The sequence below is a fragment of the Lissotriton helveticus genome, chromosome 10, assembly GCF_964261635.1.
Source record: "Lissotriton helveticus chromosome 10, aLisHel1.1, whole genome shotgun sequence".
In the NCBI taxonomy this organism is placed as follows: domain Eukaryota; kingdom Metazoa; phylum Chordata; class Amphibia; order Caudata; family Salamandridae; genus Lissotriton; species Lissotriton helveticus.
The window spans coordinates 1184218480-1184234543 of record NC_136071.1 but is presented as its reverse complement, the minus strand read 5'-3'; positions in this window follow the sequence as shown (position 1 = coordinate 1184234543).

Sequence of the window (16064 nt, the reverse complement as noted above, 5' to 3'; positions counted from 1 at the left end):
TTGACACAGAAATCTTAGATAATCTAGAGGTTAGACTTTTTAAGAAGAAAGCCCGGCCGGCGATGTTTGACTCTTTCCGCCTATGGCGAAAGGAAGCCAAACTGAAAGAAATTAAATTAGCAAAGAGGAATAAAAGAGAAAAGGGTATCTCAATAATGCAAGCTGCTATACAGTTTAAAGACAATGAAGAAGAACAAGCGAGTGAGCAGTTGCACAGGCAACGTAAAATGGCGATTGATAAATGTTATCCAGTTTTTCCGCCTCTCCAGCAAGATGTAGCAAAAGAACTTGAGAAAGACCCTTTAATGTCTCATTTATTGAGTTCGCCACCCCCCTATGCGCAGAGTTCTACAGCACCTCCGCAACCTTTAGTTGTGCAACCTCCGGTTGTTTTGCCTCAGGTTCTTCCACAGCCGCCAGCTCCTCTTCAGTTGGCTCCTACTCTTCTGGCGCAGCCTTCTCAAGGGCCGCCGACTATGCTACCTGCTCCGCCTTTACTCCCTACGACTTTGCCTACTGTATCAACTACTTCTTCCGATATTACTCCTGATACTGCCTCTGCGTCTGTCTTGTCTCATCCTGTCTTTCCTCCTGTTCTTTTGTCAACTTCTCCTTCAGTTCGACAGAGAATGACTGATACTGTTACTAGTCTTTTGTCTCCTTTCTTTGGGTCATTAACTACGACCCCTGTTTCAGAGCGTAAACAGTTATGTAGCCAACTGCCGGATTCTAGAGAGAAGGGAGATATGAGTTAGAGTCTGTTATGGATGTCTTCCGTCAATGGGAAGCACCGAAGCAGAGATATGTTTTTGACAAAATGTGTGTTTTTCTTTGTGAAGAATTGGAGGATAATGATTTGGAATCCAATCCGCCTGAGTTGTGCCGTGTATGGTTCGAGTGTGCGAAGGGCACGATTGTGGGTTCCGATGTTGAAAGAGCAGTTGCGACATTGTTGTCGTTTAGGAGTGAGGCTATTTCTCGGACATTGTTTGAGCTTGATCCCTCTGTTAGGAGAAAAGCGAGACAATACCCAATGAGAGAGGTTCCTACGGTATGGAAGGAAGCAGTTCAAGCTGATGCCGTTAATAATATTGTAGCTGCACCGGCTCATTTTCAGCGTGTTTGGGTACATGTTCCGTGGAAACGTGCTGAAGTTTTGGCCCTTAAGCAGACTTTACCTGACCCCCGGAAAAATCCTGCAGGGTACTATAAGGAATTATCACAGACTGCAGACTCATGTATTATGAACTTAGCTGATATAGACATGTTGTTTGGAAATGTGGTTCCACAGCCTTAATGAGGTTTGATTCGCCATACAGATCATGCACAAGAATTAGGCGACACATGGGCTAATATTAGTACTGCGAATGACAGACAAGTAGGCGGTGCTAAACCTGAGCCTTTAGTAGCAGAACTCCCTGGTAAGATCGTTACTTACATGAAGACTTTAATGCCTGCGATACGTGTAAATTGGGATAAATTGTCTTCATGTAAGCAGAAGAAAGAGGAAAACGTGTCTGATTTCTTCACTAGGTTTGAAGAAACGTTTATCGAATACAGTGGTCAAGATATGAGTACAGAAGGTGGTCAACGGTTGTTCTTTGACAAGTTTGTGCACAATTTGCTTCCCGAGTTGTGTAAGAAATTGAAAGATTCAGAGAGTTCTTGGGCAGTTTCCTCTTCAGCACAGATATTGGCTATTGCACAGTACTACGAAAATAGAGATAAGGATGAGAAGGATAGAGCAGACAAGAATTGAAGACAAAAGTTCTTTTACAGCAGGCGTATCCACCTCGTGGTGGTCAGCGTGATTATCAACAACCTCAGCCCTTTCAGAGGAACTCGCAAAGGTTCGAGTTTTCTCAACCACCTTTTCCTGTAGGCCCTAATCAGTGTGCATATTGCAAAGAAGAGGGTCATTTTAAAAGTAGCTGTCCTGTTTTGTTACAGCGTATGAATGGTGTTTCTAGCGCAAGAGGTCGGGGTGCTCCACAAGCACCTAGAGGTAGAGAACGTGGAGGTTTTTCCCAAAACACACATCCCTTTCCTCCTCAAAATTCAATGAATAGCTTTGATCAGCAGAATAACGCGTCTGGTAGGACGACTCAGTACTATGCTGATGACTACTATGCAGAAGGTGAGAATATGGAAGGTGATGATTGCTAGGACAGCCATAGACAAAGAGAGGGAGTTGTTTCAGTTCCAGTAGATCAGAGTGGACCTTATGTTGAGGTGATTACATCAGGTGTGTCAGAGCCTTTTCTGCTGGATACTGGTGCTACGAAGAGTTCTATTATGCACTCTAAACTCCCTGGTGCACCTTTGTCTGGCGAGACAAATGTTTCAGTAGGTTTTTCTGGTGCCCCGGTTAGGAACCCAATTTCTAGTCCTATGTCTCTGTCTGTTGGACCTTGTGAATTCGAAGCACCCCTTATTCTGACGACAGGTTGTGGTGAGAACTTGTTAGGATTGGATCTGTTAAAAAGATTGTATGCGACATTGTATTGTTCTCCTTCGGGAGTGCAACTTACACTGGCTAAGAAAGTGGTCTCCTCAATGTATTTGTCAAAGGATAAACTTCCGACAGAATTGTCTTCTCTTCCTGATTCTATTTGGGCTACTGGTCCTAATGATGTGGGTCTTTTGGAAATACCGCCATAAGTTGTGACATTGAAAGCGAATGTTAAAATGCCACGCATTCCCCAATACAAGATTTCTAGTGAAGGTGAAAAAGCGTTACTAGCGATCATTCGTGATCTGATTGAAAAAGATGTAATTGAAGAAACAAGAGGCAACGTTTGCAATAGTCCTGTTCTGCCTGTTTTGAAGCGTACTGACCTTTCTCAGCCACCTGTTTACAGGTTTGTGATCGATCTTAGAGAGGTGAATAAAATAGTTGTGCCACAATTTCCAGTTGTCCCTGATATCACTGCCTTACTAACTATGATTCCAGCTTCAGCCACTTGGTTTTCGGTGATTGACTTGAAGAATGCTTTCTTCAGCATCCCGATTGCCGAGGAGAGTAGGGACATCTTTGGATTCTGTTTAGGAGGTCGAAGCTTCCGGTTCAAGCGCGCTCCTCAGGGCTATTGTGAGAGTCCATCAATATATAGTCAGGCTTTGAAAACACAGCTTGATACGATCATTTTACCTGATGGCTCTACCCTTATTCAGTACGTCGACGATTTGCTAGTCGCTGCAGACACTGAGGAGATTTGTAAAGAAGCCACGTTGTCGTTGTTGCGTCACTTGTCTAATTTGCATCACAAAGTGTCTCTTTCAAAATTGCAATATTGTCGACAAGAAGTGACCTACTTAGGTCATCTCTTATCGAAGGAGGGAAGAAAACTGACCCCAGAAAGAATTCAGGCAATTGCAAAATTGAGTGTGCCAATTACACAGAGGGAAGTGCGTGATTTCTTGGATATCACGTCATATTGCAGACAATGGTTACCAAATTTTTCCCTAATGGCCAAACCTTTGATGGCATTGACCTGTAAAGATACACCGAATCCCCTTCCGTGGTCTGAAGATTGTCAGAAAAGTTTTTCCGAATTAGGTGATGCATTGTGTTTTGCTCCTGTGTTGGGTACCCCCGACTACAGTAAGCCCTTTACACTGTATGTCCATGAGAGAGAAGGATGTGCGTTGTCAGTGTTGACACAGTCTTTTGGGGACAAGCAACGTCCATGTGCATATTTCTCGTCGACTTTGGATCCGGTAGCTAGAGCGTTGCCCAGTTGTCTGAGAGCCACAGCTGCAGCAGCTGTTTCTATTCGACAGTCTGCTGGTTTGGTGATGAACAATACATTGATCGTAATAGTTCCACATGCAGTGGACACTTTACTAAACAGGACCAAGACACAGTACTTAACTAGTGCTCGATTGTCAGGTTATGAGTTGACACTTTTAGCGAGTCATGTGCACATAAAGAGATGCAACACGTTGAATCCAGCTACGTTGTTGCCGATTGTAACAGAGACAGATGTTTCTGAACAGCATGATTGTTCTCTTAGGACAGAAGAAGAAACGAAAGGGAGAGTAGATCTTAGCGACACTCTTCTTGTGAAGTGTCATGGTACCTTATGGGTGGATGGTTCATGCTTCAAGCTTCCGAATGGTGATACGACTGCAGCATATGCTGTTACGACTTTGTATACGGTTGTTGAAGCTGCACGCATCCCACATAATTCAGCCCAAGCAGCAGAGTTGATTGCACTTACGAGAGCATGTGTATTATCAAAGGGAATGAAAGTAACCATATATACTGACAGCCAGTATGCGTTTGGTGTGGCTCATAGTTTTGGACGATTGTGGAAAGAGCGTCGGTTTCTGACCTCGCATGGAGCCAAGATACAGCATGGTCAGTTGGTGAATGAGCTTCTTGAGTCACTTACTTTGCCGTTGCAAGTCGCGATTGTGAAATGCAGTGCACATAAGAAGGTTACTGACGACGTTGGTCGCGGTAATGCGTTTGCTGATGAAGTTGCAAAAGAAACAGCAAGAGATGTGATGAGTCGAATGTATGTTGCGGGCCCTGCAAGATGGATTGGTGACGTTGGAATGTGTGAAGATACGATAGAGAGTGTGAAGGCTATTCAAGCTGAAGCTACAGAGAAAGAGTTGAGTGTGTGGAGAGAGAGTACGGGTAAATTAGACGCAAATGGTTGTTGGGTTGAATTGTCAGAGCATCAGCGATGGCTGTTACCCGATGCATACGTGCTTGCAGTGGTTACAATGGCGCATGGAATGGCTCACATCAGTGTGAAAGGAATTTGTAAGTTGTTGTCTCCAGTATGGCAAAATGCTGGAATTCCCAAGTGTGCAGAGAATGTGGTCAAGAATTGTATGGTTTGTCTGAAATACAATCCGGGGAGGGGAACTCCAACTCCAGCTGGTCATTTTGCGCCTCCAATGTATCCGTTCGAGGTTTTGCAGCTAGATTTCATCCACATGGAGAGGTGCAACAACTTGAAATACGTACTCGTTGTTGTTTGCAGCGCCTTGAGACCCCCTGGGTGAGTAGTGCGCTATATAAATGCTGGATTGATTGATTGATTGATTGATTGATTTGTGCCTTTTCGAGGTGGGTAGAAGCATGTCCCCTTAAAGATAACACTGCCTTATCCACAGCTAAAGCCCTTGTCAAAGAGTTTTTCCCTAGGTTTGTTTTGCCGAGAATGGTCTGGAGTGATAATGGGAGTGAATTTGTGGGTCGAGTGATGAAAAGAGTATGTGAAGGGCTAAGCATACACCAAAAGTTTCACGCTGCAAATCACCCCCAATCAGCTGGACTAGTAGAGTGCTACAATGGCACTCTAAAACTTAAACTTGCCAAGATACAAGCGAGCTCTGGTCTTAAATGGCCAGATGTGTTGCCATTAGCACTTTTATCGACAAGAATGACTGTGCATTCACGAGTGGGACTTAGTCCGTACGAGATTGTGTTTGGCCGCCCGGCCAACATATGGGGAGTGCCAAGACCGCCAAAATTCAGTGAGATTGAACACCCTGTACTGCTTGATTACTTGTATGATTTGACGGCTAAATTGCGTGTCTTACACCAACAGGCTCACGATACTTTGCCTCAGGTTTCTGAAGATCCAGGGCACATCATCGATCCTGGATCGTGGGTCCTAGTTAAGAACTTCCAGCGGACAAAGAATGATCAGCCCCGTTGGACCGGCCCCCACTTAGTCCTTTTATCAACGAGATCCGCAGTGCGAGTGCAAGGGAAAAAGAACTGGATCCACGGCGTACATTGTAAGAGGGTCCCTTTGCCTCTGCCGTACGACCGGTGGGTCCAGGAAGGTATTGCTGACTCTGAGACTGAGACTGTGCCTCGTTTTCTGCCTTTCAGCGATGCACGTGTAAAAGGTACAAATTCTGAACGTGAAAGTGACAATCTCTTGCAAGAAGCCGTGCCACCATCAGTTCGATTGGACACTACCGAGCCTGAACTCTTATTTCAAGACCAGACGTTACCTGGAAAAAAACGTTATAATCTGAGGCCTATAACTATGAACAAATAAAAAAGAATTCTTTGCTATTTTTTTTGAAAGTGCAGCTCTCTCATCTGAGAAACTTTTTTGATTTTTGTTTCTCGAACCACCATCCGGGTTCAGCTGTAGGGTCGCTGGCGACAAGTCTTTGGAGTGCAAGCCAAAGACACAAGGTCGACGGTTCTGGTTGGTCCTTGGGTGTTTCCCTTGGACTGACAGGCGCATTCCTTAGCACGGAACACCCTACCTCCGCGAGCAGCAAGGTTAGAGGATGGAGTTTTTCGAGATGGAGAGACCTGCCAAAGAGATGAACTTTAAAGCCAAAATGTGTATAATGATGACCAAGAAACGTTTTCTGATATTATGCATTTCCATGTTGCTTAGTGTAATGATGTTTTTAATATGATATGTTTTATTTTATTTTCGAGCGACATTTGCACCCACTACACAGCCCATACCACCTTCTACTGTTTCCTCACACTCTTTTCACCCTCTGCCTGAACATGAGTCCGTTAGAAGATTAGAGTTCGTCAATAACTCCTTTGTTCAGCTTTTGCACCAACACCAATTAGTAGTGAACACGTCTAACTGTTGGGTGTGTGGTCTTATGCCTCATACTACTGATAAAGGTATTCCTTACTTGGTCCTGCCGTTTAGCTACAATGTGTGGGCATACAGAACGATGTTCATCTATGCTCGTGAAGTCCATCCCCTACGTTCTGTAAAAGATAATCCAAAGAATAGTGCTCTAATTAAGGGTATAGTAGACATGATTAGAGGAGCTACTTCCTATGAGACTATCCCGAAAGATGAGACAATAGCGTATATTGGATGGAACGTAACCGGATATGGAGTTAATCTGAGTGAGAACCAGTGAGCAAAAAGATCCTCTCCGATTTGGATTGTACCCTATCAGGGCCACCTATGTCTGCAAGGTAATGGCAAGAATCCCAGAGCTCAGTTAGGGAAGAGTATCTGCACTGAGACATATGTTTTTGCGTCCCAGACTTCCCCATTGTTCCTAGCAGCTAAGGGTACCTATTTCATCTGTTATGATAAAGCATACACATGGTTGCCCCCTGACTTCTCGGGCACATGTTTTGTTTCGTTCCTGTTGCCTCCCACCTACACCACTGCGGCAGATTACCACAAGACAAGGGTAGTTAGAGGTGTCTTCAGTAAGGAAGATAATGCAGGACAAGAATTGGGAGATTTCTTGAAGGGTTTTCTGCCGTTTTGGGGACCTATGGCAAACATCAGGAACATACGGCAATTGACGAGAGTGGTTGAGTCCACCGTAGTTGAAACTGCTGGTGCCCTTAGTAACTTGACTGCTGAGCTCCAGTCGGATCGCCTCATGACTCTTCAGAACAGAGTTGCATTAGATGTCATACTTGCAGACCGAGGTGGGGTATGTAAAGTGATCCAATCAAGTTGCTGTGTTTTCATTCCAGATAATGCTCCGACAGTGTACCAGGCCATTTCCAAACTGCATAAAATCTCCGACTCTATACATGTAGATAAAGGAGATTGGTCGTTGATGGGGTGGTTCTGGGAACTGATATCAGCCTGGGGATGGAGGATTTTGATGATCATTGGGATGATCTTAGCCATTCTTTTCCTGTTCTGTCTGTGCGTAAAGTGTGCTCCTACTATATGTGGCCTCTGTGCGACATTATGTGTAAGGAAACCGGTATCGAGAGACAAACTAAGTAATAGGATGATGCTACAGCAAAATCTCAATGATTTTATGAATATAGTGTAGGTTAATTGCCTATGTAAGGGCAAAAGGAGGGTCTGTGGTACTGAAATTCTGGACCTGTGTCATAAACATCGTCGTATCATGACGATTTTGGCATCAGCAGACCGAGAATGACGAGTATACTATACATAAGTATTTTCTTCGTATTCGAGTGACGAGATCACCCTGAAATCAGGGATTCCGTTCTGAACCCTTGGGTTCCATTTTGTGTACGGCAGCCATTTTGTGGTTGCCCTCACATAGGCCGATGACTAAGGCCGACCGGGTCCATGGACACGTACACCTTTTGCTGTCTCCTGTGTGACCTGGGCAAGCTTACTTCGTTGCCTAAAGCCAAACCTGCTCAGCCTGTTTCTTTCCCAGTGGCCGATCGAGATTAGGGATCACGCCACAACATGCCATAAACTCTTTATACACACAACTATGTCTAATCTTACTCACACCTGTCTCTGTTCCTTTCTTTATGACCTGCTTTACGATGAGGAGGTGCCTGTTTTTATTAGGGGTCCGTCCGATATCTGATGAAAAGTGTTGGGCCTCGCCGGGTAATTGATTGTGGGCTGGACAAACTGAAATATGGGCTTTTCATCATGATTCTGCTTTTTCTTTGTCTTGAAAATATGTGAATGGTCAACTGTAAATAAGGAATGTTTGCCTGAAGCATAATATTTGGTATAAATGGGATGACTAGCTTTGTAAAGTTGAGCAGTCTCCTGAGAATATACACCGTGTTGTACTTCTAGGATACCTGTTACTAGCTGCAGCCAATAAATCGATCTTTGAAGTCACCAAGAAGTCTCTGCGTTTCTGTAGTCTGAGACAGGAGAACTCGAAGTCTTTGGGTGTGTCCCCTGGCACCGCTGGGTTCTTAAAAACCCGGTACTTCAAACTCAGTTGAAAGAAACACATGATTGTATTTTTCTTACTGGGGAACAAACAAAGGGTCGCATTGACTTGCAAGATACGCCCCTTCCAGATGTCGATGGGGAACTGTGAGTTGATGGGTCATGTTTGAAGCTGCCAAATGGTACAACTTCCGTAGCCTATGCGATCACGGCACTTGAGACAGTGGTAGAAACAGCTCGCATTCCACAGAGGTCAGCTCAGGCAGCTGAGCTAATAGCACTGACAAGAGCATGCGAGCTTAGCGTTGGGTTGTGTGTAAACATTTATACAGATAGCCGATATGCCTTCGGAGTGGTGCACGATTTCGGCCTGCTCTGGAGGGAGAGGGGGTTTTTAACATCATATGGGATACAAATAATACACGGAGAGTTGGTGTACAACCTTTTAACTGCGTTAAAATATCCATTGATTACTTTTTAAACCATGCACACGATGCATCGCTGTGAGATACAATTTGTGCACAATGGCAAAAGGGAGTGACATTCAGACTTGGCCTTTACACATGTGTACTTCTGAAGTCTTGACAAAATGCTACAAAGTGTTGACTATAAATTTTCAACAAAGGTGGTCTGTACAGACGATGCCTGGAATACACTGAACACACTGCCCAACATGGCGGCATGACATCGGAGCAACAGCATAATTGCTGGCTCCCGCTGAGACAGCTGGGGGAGGACTTGCCGCAAGAGATCGCCCACCTCGCCCGACTGCCAAACAGGCAAGAAGCGCTCGTGAGGGTACGATCGGCATCAAGCGCCGCATCTCTGCTGCAGCCCCCGCCGGTGCCTGACTCTAAAATGGCGGCTGCCACTGCCCACATGGCGGACTTTCCGGGATTCAACATCGGAGGCGCCCGTTCTCCTGGCAGTTCCTGCGGTGAGGAACCTCATTTGGGCGCTCTGTGCCTTCTGAGTCCATGGCTCCCACATACTTCGGCCATATATCTGCTGCCTGCTTGCCCCCCTGCCGGCCCGGCAAAGATTCCCACACAACAACCCACACGGCAGACTTTCCGGGATTCAACATCGGAGGGGCCCTTTCTCCTGGCGGTTCCTGCAGTGAGCAACCTCATTTGGGCGCTCTGTGCCTTATGCGTCCATAGCTCCCACATACTGCTGCCATATATCTGCTGCCTGCTTGCCCCCCTGCCGGCCCGCCACAGATTCCCACACAACTACCATGGCTGATGAACCCACATACAACCCACAGGCTGCACCTGGAGCCGTCCCAGCGCCACACAACCAACGCGCGGGAGCGGGACGGCACTAACAGCGTCAACAAGGCCTTCACTGCCCTGTGCACCCTCATCCCCACCAAACTTGCCGACCGCAAGCTCTTCAAGATCTAGACGCCCCTGCGGCTGGCAACGTGCTGCTGGTGGGCAACGGGCAGCCGTGCCACTCCACCACCTTCTACCAGCACCACCAGCACCACCAGCAGGGAAGCAGCCCGGCCCGGAAGGGTTATAACTAGCAGCCCAACCAGATCTACACCTTCTGCCTCAGCAACCAACGCAAGCAGAGCCCCACATTCACGAGGAACTACCTCGCAAACCATAGGGGAGATTAACTTTGGACTCCCTCCTTTGACTATCACCTACCCAGCCGGACTTTCAGGCAAATGCTCCTGTATCTCTCCTGACCTTATCTTCCCCCTCTCTCTTCCCCCAACCCTCTCCCCTCTCCGCTCCTACTCTTTCCAACTTCTGTCCTCTGCATTCACCTGCCCCTGCCCCTTGTCCCCACCCTGTTTCTCAGTGAACCTCTTCCCTCGACACTTCAGACTGAACTATTTTGTCTGATGCCTGATGGAGCTACCTAGTTTAGCTATAGGGGAGATGGGCCATGGATTGCCTCCTTGGTCGTCACCTACCCAGTTGGTCTGTAGACAGACTTCCTTTTGTCTCTACGGTAGTCTCTTCCCTTATCCTCACTCTCTCACCTCCACTACCCCTACTTTCTCCCCTCTCCTAATGTATTGCTGATTGTTTGAGGTAATGTGTAATTGTCGATCTTTTTCTGTTACATTGTTGAACCACAGTGTTGCACTTCCCTTCGTCTCTCCTGTCGTCTCCTCCCGCATCCTCCCTCTAGTTATGTCTCTCCTTCTCTCCTCTCTCAATGCATTGAGACTGAACTATTTTGTCTGATGCCCGATGGAGCTACCTGGTTTAGCTATAGGGGAGATGGGCCATGAAATCCCTCCTTGGGCGTCACCTACCCAGTCGGTTTTTAGACAGACTTCTTTTCGTCTCCCCTTATTGTCTCTTCCCTTATCCTCCCTCTCTCACCTCCTCTGCCCCCTCCACTACTTCTCTCTCCTTTCTCTCCCCTCCTAATTGAATTGACTATTTTTTTATGTATTGTGTAATGGTTGAATTTGTTCTGTCACATTGTTCATTCTCATGTAAAGCGCTCTGATACCTTCGGGTCTAGCCAGCGCTATATAAAAACTCTGTAAATAAATAAATAAATAAATCCAGACAGCCCAGTGGCATTGGGATCCACAGGAAGCATTGCGAAGATGCAGCCATTGGACTTGGCAGTGTGCTGAACATTGTTCACGTTTGAAACTGATGAACTGTTTCCAATGTGATCAACATTTGTATTCTTCTTCCTAACACTGTGCAAAAATGACTCAAAACTGTGGCCATGTACCTCCTACCCTAGCTATGTCTCCTACCTTTGTGTCTCCTCGCTAACAGTTAGATGTGTGACCTGACTGACAACAACGTAAGCTACAGGACAGATAAGCATGATAAATGTAATTGGTGTGACATGGCCTATCCATGACTACACCAGCTAGATGTGTGACAAGAAACGTATATGACCTGTAACAGTAGGCCCAAGGGTCCCCAAATTAATGTATGAGGATAGTAGAATGTTTATCATATCTGCATTTAAATCTGTGACTCATATCCCCATTGAGAGTTCTAGACTCCCTTGCATCATTCCAGACAGGTATGTCATGCATGACACAAGACCATCAGTACTGAAATACAATACATCAGCTGGTACATAGTGAAGTTGTTGACATTGTGGTTGTGTAAATGGCTTTTGCTAACCACAATGTTGCTGATCTCACCATGTGTGACGGTACATAGGTTCACTTGCGTACTTAAATGTGGTATTTGCAGAACAGTTAAAAAAGTGTATCACACAAGTCAGATTGATGTAGTCAGTTCATCATGGAAGAGTTGTTATGAAACCTATGTGTCAAGTACATATGAACGACTCATGTGATTAATTTTACTCACAGCATCAGCACTGGCCAGTGGAGGAGGCAGCACCATGGACCTGGGGAAGTAGCTCGCCAGACTGGTTCTAGTGCTAAGTTTGAGCAAGAGGGAACCAGTGGCACAGAGGGTGAGAGGGGCAACACTGAGGGCACGCCGTACTTATCATCAGTGACATCGAGATCAAGCTTGAGCTCCAATAAGGACTGCCATGTAGTGGTGGATGAACCAGGGACTGATTCCTCAAAATCAGAGTCCATCACCACCCCTACCATCTCCACCCTCCTAGGTGCTTCCCAGCCCATTGTCCGTGGCCACTCACCAGCCACATACACCACACAAACTTGTAGACAGAAGGATAAACACACACACACACGCACACTCACAAGTCAGAAAATCACACTCACTACCACAGACATGCCAACAGACACCACACAGGGTGCCCACTCATCACAACCCTCTGACTTCATAACACCTAGCCTTGCCCATAAACTCCACCTCTTTGCCCTTGACCTCTTCCCTACCCAAACCTAACAACACCTCAGTCCAACAAGTCCTAACTCCTCCAGAAACCCATACATCACCATCCCAGCTCAGCACCTCCACACCCAAGAATTCACCTGCCCTCCCTAATCCCTTGCTAACCCTTACCCATTACTGGATCCCCAAACTTGTGAAGTTCAGCCCATCCCGCAGTCCATCTAACCCATCCACTGCAGTTGAAGTGCCCCCTTCCATCTGACCTTCCCACTGCAGTTGAACCACCCCCTCCATCTGACCCTACTACTGCAGTTGTCCCACCCCTTTCCTGAATAAATCCCCCACAAAACCAAACTCAGTCCTCCTTAGCCTTGTCCCCTTGGTGCCTGTCCTGCCCCTTAGATGTCCCTCATGTGGGAGGTTTCCCTTTGCAGGAGAAGTGCAGTCAAGCAATGATGGCCAAGAACTTTGCGGGCCATGTGCAATATTCATTTGGACTGGCCATTGTCCTTTTTGCTTCAGTAACAAAAAGACTTGCTTGCTGAAAAGTCTTGTTTGCTGAATAAAGCTTTTTCTATTTTTCAATTTCATATTTATGTGTCAACAAAATGGATTTGTGATTAACTGTCATTGTTGTGTCATTTGTGATACAAGGCTACAATGATGTTAGAATGGCATGGATTGAAAATGGTCCACGTAGTACAAATACTTGGTTAGTATGTATCCTAGCTTTGTTGTGCCCCTTTGGCTAGATGTCAATGTCACCATTGGCTTTGTATTTGAGTGTGACATGAAGTTACAAACCTTTGTTTAGGGAAATGCACTTCCCCATGGTTCATGCACTCAGATGTCAACGTAGTGCAAGTGTCGCAAATTGCAACAGTTTAGGAGACAAATGCTGCATATGTAATAATAATAATAATAATAATAATAATCCACATTTGTAAAGCGCACAATCACCTGTAAGGGTCTCTAGGCGCTGGGGGACGTCGGGAAGATTAAGCGAGCTATTGCCCAGAGTCACATGGTGCTGGGCTAACCTGCCGCCGGAGCCGGGGATCGAACCCTGATCCTCAGATTCCAGCGTCAGTCGCCCTGGCCGCGGCGCCACACCTATTTATGTCATATGCAGAAAGACAAATGTCTTATCAATACACCTGGATACATTTGGACTTTCAAGTTCAAGTTCAAAAATTTGTATAGTGCACTACTCACCCAGAGGGTCTCAAAGCGCTTGAGGGAGGGGAGGTACTTTACTTATCGAATATCCAAGTTTTTAGTTGTTTTCTGAAGGAGATGTGGTTCTGTGTAAGGCGGAGGTGGATGGGGAGAGAATTCCAGGTCTTGGCCGCTAAGTAGGAGAAGGATCTTCCCCCCATGGTGGATCTTTGGATGCGTGGAATTGCGGCGAGGGCTTGATTGGACGATCGTAGTTGGCGGGAGGGGGTGTAAAAGGACAGGCGCGTGTTGAGGTATTCGGGTCCTAGGCCGTAGAGGGCTTTGTGTGCGTGGGTGAGGAGACGTAACGTTATTCTTTTGTTGACGGGGAGCCAGTGGAGGTCTTTCAGGTGACCGGAAATGTGAGCTTGGTGGGGGATGTCTAGGATGAGTCTGGCTGAGGCGTTTTGGATGCGTTGGAGTTTTTTTATGTATTTTAGCTGTGGTTCCGGCGTAAAGGGTGTTTCCGTAGTCCAGTCGGCTTGTGACCAGTGCATGGGTGACCGTCTTTCTTGTTTCGGTGGGGATCCAATGGAAGATTTTTTTGAGCATACGTAGGATGTTGAAGCATGATGATGAGACGGCGTTGACTTGTCTGGTCATCGAGAGGGAGGAGTCCAGGATGAATCCAAGGTTACGTGCGTGGTCCGTTGGAATGGGTGCGTTTCCTAGGGCCGGTGGCCACCATGAGTCGTCCCAGGCGGAGGGGGATGACCCTAAGATGAGGACTTCCGTTTTGTCCGAGTTCAGTTTTAAACGGCTGTTCTTCATCCACTCGGCTACTTCTTTCATCCCTTCATGTAGGTTGGCTTTGGCGGTGTTTGGGTCTTTGGTGAGGTAGAGGATCAGCTGGGTGTCGTCTGCGTAGGAGATTATGTTGAGGTTGTCTTGGCGCGCGATGGATGCGAGGGGACTCATGTATACGTTGAAGAGTGTGGGACTGAGTGATGATCCTTGTGGTACACCGCAGATGACTTTGGTGGTCTTTGATATGAAAGGGGGGAGGCGGACTCTCTGGGTTCTTCCGGCGAGGAACTAGATGATCCAGTCCAATGCTTTTCCTTGTATTCCGACGTTGCTGAGTCGTTGTATAAGGGTGCTGTGACAGACTGTGTCGAAGGCTGCGGAGAGGTCAAGTAAGATGAGGGCAGTTGTTTCTCCGTTGTCCAGTAGAGTTCGAATGTCGTCTGTTGCTGCGATGAGGGCGGTCTCGGTGCAGTGTTTGGCTCTGAAGCCGGACTGTGCAAGGTCGAGGGATTTGTTGGATTCGAGGAAGGCGGCGAGCTGACTGTTGACGGCTTTCTCAATGACTTTGACAGGGAATGGGAGTAGCGAAATGGGGCGGTAGTTCTTAAGTTCAGTGGGGTCTGCTGTGGGTTTCTTCAGGAGGGCGCTGAGTTCGGCATGCTTCCAGCTTTCCGGGAAGGTAGCGGAGTTGAGGGAGCAGTTGATGACGTCTCAGAGATGGGGTGCGATAATGGAGTCTGCTTTGTTGAAAATGTGTTGGGGACATGGGTCGGTTGGCGATCCTGAGTGGATGGAGTTCATCAGGCGGATGGTGTCTTCAGTGGTGAGTGGGTTCCAGGCGCAAAGGTTGTTGGAGGGGGGTTTAAGTTCGGAGGTGGGTGGGGTGGACTGGTCTCCGGACTGGTCTCCAAAGCTGTTATGTATGTCAGCGATTTTGTTGTGGAAGAACGAGGCTAGAGAGTCGCAGAGGTTTTGGGAGGGAGTGATGTCGTTGGTGCCGGCGGTGGGGTTAGTAAACTCTTTGACGATGTTGAATAGTTCCTTGCTGTTGTGGGCGTTGTTGTCAAGTTGATCCTTGAATGCTGATTTCTTCGTGGATCGGATCAGTTGGTGGTGTTTGCGGGTGGCGTTCTTGAAGGTAGCTAGGTTGTCAGTGGTTGGGTTTTTTTGCCAGGCTTTCTCGAGGGTGCGACAGATCTTCTTGGATTTCTTTAGGTCATCATTGAACCAGGGGGCTTTTTTGCTACTTTGCTTGATTTGATGGTTTTTCAAGGGTGCTAATTCATCAGCGCTGTGGGTGATCCATTGTGTGAGGTTGGTGGCTGCTTGGTTTGGGTCCGATGATTTGGAAGGAGGGTTTTGGTGAAGCGATGTGAAGAGCTGGTCGGTGGTGATTTTGTTCCAGTTTCTGCGGGCAATTGGTTGTGGGTGGTTGTGGGTCGTAGTCTTTTTGTAGTAGAAGTGAACGCAGCTGTGGTCCGTCCAATGGAGAGCTGTGGTGTGATTGAAGGAGATGTGCTTGCTGGAGGTGAAGATTGGGTCGAGCATGTGCCCGGCATAGTGGGTGGGGGTGTCAACAAGTTGTTTGAGTCCGAGGTTGGCGAGGTTGTCCAGAAGGGTGGTGGTGTTGCTGTTGTTGTTCTTTTCCCGGTGGAAGTTGAGGTCTCCCAGTAGAATGTAGTCCTCGGAGGGGAGGGCGTGTGGGCTTATGAAG